General features: G+C 34.7%; 1 pseudogene across 1 annotated transcript; it reads right to left on the reverse strand.

Moving 5' to 3' along the window:
* Positions 1-1,116: 1,116 nt before the first annotated feature.
* Positions 1,117-1,728, reverse strand: LOC307097091 (small ribosomal subunit protein eS8-like; annotated as a pseudogene). Its single transcript has one exon. The product of its transcript is annotated as a small ribosomal subunit protein eS8-like (transcript).
* Between the last annotated feature and the right edge of the window lie 4,025 nt (positions 1,729-5,753).

The raw sequence follows: 5,753 nt of genomic DNA on the forward strand, positions 1-5,753 counted from the left end.
AGAATTATTTCTCCAAGCAGTCTACTAAAAAAGTCCTCATCTGAGATTCAAATGTTGCCTATTAAATAATAACATTTCTGTACAACTAATTTTCTTCTGAAATTTTATGGTAAAATAATTAATACTCATAATATATTATTAGCACAGAACTTTAGCATTTACAGAGCACCTTCACATCTTTTCCTTCCTTGGTTCCCCAACAGAACTCTGTGGGGAGACATGTTAAACCTAAGGTCTCACAGACAATAATTAGTTTGCTGCTACATTGTAGGAGGAATAATAAGTGTTTCTCTAATGGTGAGTATTTTGTCTTGTGTGTCATGTGATTTTGAACATCATTAAAAGTCTTATAAAGGTTGGCCATCATGTTCAAGATGTCTTCCAAATCATGATGACTCATTCCATCATTGACACAATGTAAATCTCATGGCACAATATACATGCACATTGTGAACAAGAAATGAAAAGATATTTTAAAATTCATTTAAAAATATATATTTTTGATTATTTCAATTATTTTTTGTTGACCTTCTAACAGCTCAGGTTAGTTGTTTACTTACTGCATGTTCCTTGAAATGTCACTAGAAGAGAGTTTTTTTGACCAAGAGTAGAAGGGTAAGTTCTTCCATTTCCTTGTTTGGTTGTGCTTTCAGCATAGGTATTTTCTTCAATCCACTGCTTGTCGAAATCTTTTAAGGCAGAAATCATTTTAACTTGTTTAAGTTCACTTTGAAAAGGTTAGTTTATTGAAACTGAATAATATATTCCATAGATGCACTTGATGAGGCTCATGTAAACTTAAGAATGTCACAATATGCTGACAGTCTAAGAAAGAATGAATGTGATTGCTCAGTCATTCAGCTCTCCTTCCTCTCTTCAGGACATCTCAGGTATGTAACAAGGATGCAATTGTCTCATGGATATATAGACACCAATGTGTGTAGCAGTGCCATCCACTTATTAAACATTGGTAATGTTTAATAAGAAACATTTTCTTTCTTATTTTATTATTTTATTTTATTTATTTTATTTTATTTTATTTTATTTTTATTTTTTCTAGAATAAACACCTTTATTACATGAGCTAAGATAGGAGGGAAAGAATTGATTTGCCTTTTCAGGCCTTGATTTTCCTCAAATAGAATTCCAGCTCCTTGCCCTGCAGCACATAGCCATCTGCTGGGCCACATTGGCCTGGTCTCAAAGCATGCATGCAAGAAACTCGCCCTGCTGAAACTGCTCCTCGAGAAGACTGCTGATTTGGGCATTCTTTTTCTTTTCTTCATATTTCTTCTGAATTTTCTTTGATCGTTTTTTGTTCAAAATCTCTTCCTCTTCAGGAGTCAGCTTCGTCCCCTTCTTGCGGCCCAGGGGCAGTGCATAGTGGGATTCGTACCACTGTGGGTACAGTGTGCTGTCAACGAGCATGATGCAGTTCTTTACTAGCGTCTTAGTGCGGACCAGTTTGTTGTTGGATGCATTGTAGACAACATCAATAATCCTTGTTTTGCCCGTACAACACTCAGCCCCAGGAGAAGTTACCTATGCCCAGCCTCAAGGCTCAGTACTTCTTGTTGCCTCCGCGCACTTGGACTGTGTGTATGCGGTGGGGTCCAATCTTAGTGTTGGCAGCAGGGCTTCCCAGCTCATATTTTCGCTTCTTGTGGTAGGGCTTTCTCTTGCCCCCGGTCTTGTGACCCTTGTGCCAGTTGTCCCTAGAGATACCCATAGCTCGGCGCCAGCTGGAAAGAGAGGATTCTTTCTTTTTTTAGATTTAAAATATAAAAATAGAAGTTCTTGGTGGTTACACAAATCTACATATGTAAAAAGTTGTATACATATACAAACACACAAATAAGTGTAAGTAAAAATTGGGGAAATATGAACAAGTTCTACGGACTATACCAATGTTGATTTCTTTTTTTTGTTTTGTTATTGGAGTATAATTATGCAAGATTATAATAGCAAGTGAAGGGCACAAGGGGTTCTCCTTTAATTATATTTCTGCAACTTTCAGTGAATCTATAATTATCTCTAAAGTTACAAAAATAGAAGTTCTAATTCACTTTTGTATATTAGATCTAGTGGATTGTAAAAAACTGCCAAATTATCTTCCAAGGAGGCTGTGCAATTTTACATTTCCACCAATAAAGAATGAGAGTCCCTTTCACTCTACATCAAGCATGTCAAACTCAAAGACTAACATGGACCAAATAAACAAGGTTTAAGTTTATATGAGCTGCAAAAAACCAAAGCTTCAATTTTCATAGAAACATAGGTTTATTTCAATAGAGACATGCTGAATACAAAGGTCTGAAATAAATGAGTAATTGTTAACATAAAATAATAGAACATTTTAATAAAAATTAATATTTTTTCTTGAACATTAATTTACCAGACAGTGAATAACTGCATAAATTAATAAGTGTAATGCAAACAAACCTATTTTTCTTGTTCTCAGAAAGCGAAATATTTCCTGTTGTGCACATCGAACAAGTCAGTCCAAGACTAATGACATGGCAATCGACTGCTAAAATATTCGCTGCTAGTATTAGTGGAGAGAAATGGTGCGCCTGCACACAAGGTGCGTAGGGAAATGAATGTAACACGATTATAATAATCAGTCATTAGTGAACATTGTAGTTTGTTATTAATAATTATGTGTAACAGGATATTGTAAAAATTAAGTTACAAAATTTTTATTAAAATGTTTCTTACATACCATTATATTGGCTGGGCCGCAAATATATTCGTTGTGGGCCACATGCGGCCCATGGCCGGGAGTTTGACATGCTTATTCTACATCCTCATCAGCATTTGTTGTCAGTGTTTTGAATTTCAGTCATTCTATTAGGGTATGTAGTGGGAGTTTATTGTTGTTTTATCTTTCAATTCCCTGATGACATATGATGTGAAGCATTTTTTCATATACTTACTTGCCATTTTGTATATCTTCTTTGGCAAGGGGTTTGTTCAGGTCTTTTGCCCATTTTTTAATTTAGTATTTTGTTTTCTTATCTTTGAGGGTTGTTTTGGTATATTTTGGATAGCAATGCTTTATCAAAGATAAGTCTTTTGTGAATATTTTCTTTCAGTCTATAACTTATCTTCTCATTCTCTTGACATTGTCTTTCACAGAGCAGATGTTTTTAATATAAATGAAGTCCAACTTCAATTATTTTTTTCACTGATCATGTCTTTGGTTGATCATTTTTTGCTGTATCTGTAAGTCATTAAATTTTCGCCTATATTATTTTCTTAGAGTTTTATAGTTTTACACTTTACACTTAGACCTATGGTCCATTTTGAGTTAATATTTATGAAAGGTATAAAGTCTGTATCTATATGTATTATTTTTACATATGAATGTCCATTTGTCCCAGCACCATTTGTTGAAAAGACTATCTTTGCTCCATTGTATTGCCTTTGCTACTTTGTAAAAGATCAACTGACTATATTTATGAGGATCTATTTCTGGGCTCTCTCTTCTATTGATCTATATTCTTTTACCAATACCACATTATCTCAATTACCATAGTTTTAGAGTAAGTCTTAAAGTTAGGTATTATCAGTCCTTCTCCTTTAATATGAGTTGGATATTCTGATATATTGGATATATTTCAACTTTTACTCCTCCATATACTAGTAAATGTTAGAATTGGCTTATCAATATCCACAAAATAACTTGCTGGAAATTTGATTGGGGTTATATGGAATCTGTAGATCAAATTGGGAAGATTTAGCATCTTGATAATATTGGGTCTTACTGCCCATAAACATGGAATATCTATTTAAATATCTACATCAGAGTTTTATTGTTTTGTTCATATAGATCTTGTACATATTTTTTAGTTTTATGCCTAAGCATTTCATATATTTTTGGAATGCCAATGTAAATAATAGTGTTTTTAACTTCAAATTTTACTGTTCATTACTGACATATAGAGAAATGATTGAGTTGTCAATTAATCTTGTATTCTGCAACTTTCCTATAATTACTTATTAGTTCCAAGACTTTTTTATTATTGTTAATGATTCTTTCAGAATTTCTACATAGACAATAATATCAACTGAGAACAAGAGAGTTTTATGTCTTTCTTCCCAATCTGCATACATTTTATTTATTCTCATGTCTTACTGCATTACCAAGGACTTCCAGTATGATATTGAAAAGCAGTGGTAAGAAAGTACATCCTTGCCTTGTTCCTAATCTTTTTTTTAAATTTATTTTAAACACATAAAAATGGAATAACCTTTTAATTTAAAATAAACTTTAAAAACTTATAGCCATTTCCCCGCATTTGTTTTTTTAAAAATGTATCTTTACTGTTAAAGTATTACCGATGTCCCCTTTGTTTTTTTAAATAAATCTTTATTGTTCAGACTATTACAGATGTTCCTCTTTTTTCCCCCCATAGCCCCCTCAACCCAGTTCCCACCCCACCACATGCCCTTACCCCCCACCACTGACCTCGTACATAGGTGTAAGATTTTTGTCCAATCTCTCCACACCTCCTTACCCCCGAGATTTGTCAGTCCACTCCCTTTCTATGCCCCTGATTCTATTATATTCACCAGTTTATTCTGTTCATCAGATTTTTTATTCACTTGATTTTTAGGTGCACTTGTTGATAGATATGTATTTGTTGTCACTTTGTTGTTCATAATTTTTTATCTTTACCTTTTTCTTCCTCTTCCTCTTCTTAGAAAATACCCTTCAGCATTTCATATAATACTGGTTTGGTGGTGATGAACTCCTTTAGCTTTTTTTTGTCTGTGAAGCTCTTTATTTGACCTTCAATTTTAAGTGATAGCTTTTCTGGGTAGAGTAATCTTGGTTGTAGGTTCTTGCTATTCATCACTTTGAATATTTCTTGCCACTCCCTTCTGGCCTGCATAGTTTCTGTTGAGAAATCAGCTGACAGTCGTATGGGTGCTCCCTTGTAGGTAACTAACTGTTTTTCTCTTGCTGCTTTTAAGATTCTCTCTTTGTCTTTTGCCCTTGGCATTTTAATTATGATGTGTCTTGGTGTGGTCCTCTTTGGATTCCTCTTGTTTGGGGTTCTGTGCGCTTCCTGGACTTGTAAGTCTATTTCTTTCACCAGATAGGGGAAGTTTTCTGTCATTATTTCTTCAAATGGGTTTTCAATATCTTTCTCTCTTCTCTTCTTCTGGCACCCCCATAATTCGAATATTGGTACGTTTGAAGTTGTCCCAGAGGCTCCTTACATTATCTTCATATTTTTGGATTCTTTTTTCTTTTTGCTCTTCCAATTGATGTTTTTTGCTTTCTCATATTTCAAATCTTTGACTTGATTCTTGGGATCCTCTAGTCTACTGTTGAATTTCTGTATTTTATTCTTTATTTCAATCAGTGTATGCTTAATTTCTGACTGGACTTTTCCACTTTTTTGGCATTCTCACTAAGATCCTTGAAGGTCTCACTAAGTTCTTCGGAGGTTTCTAGAAGATTCTTGAGTAACTTTATAACTGTAGTTTGCTTTCCTCCATTTCTTTTATTTGTGACCTGTTTCTTTGTCTCCGCATTTTGGCTGCTTCCCTGTGTTAACAGAGTGGCCTTGTGTGGTAGGTGGCCTATAGGGCTCAGTGGCTCAGCCTCCCCAATCATCTGAGGTGGACACTCTTGGTGCACCCCTTTGTGGGCTGGGTGCACAGTCTTGTTGTAGTTAAGCCTTGATTGCTGTTGGTATCACTGGGAGAAATTGACCTCCAGGCCAGTTGGCTGTGAGGGGC

This window comes from Cnephaeus nilssonii, assembly GCF_951640355.1.
Source record: "Cnephaeus nilssonii genome assembly, chromosome: 3".
NCBI classification, from domain to species: Eukaryota; Metazoa; Chordata; class Mammalia; order Chiroptera; family Vespertilionidae; genus Cnephaeus; species Cnephaeus nilssonii.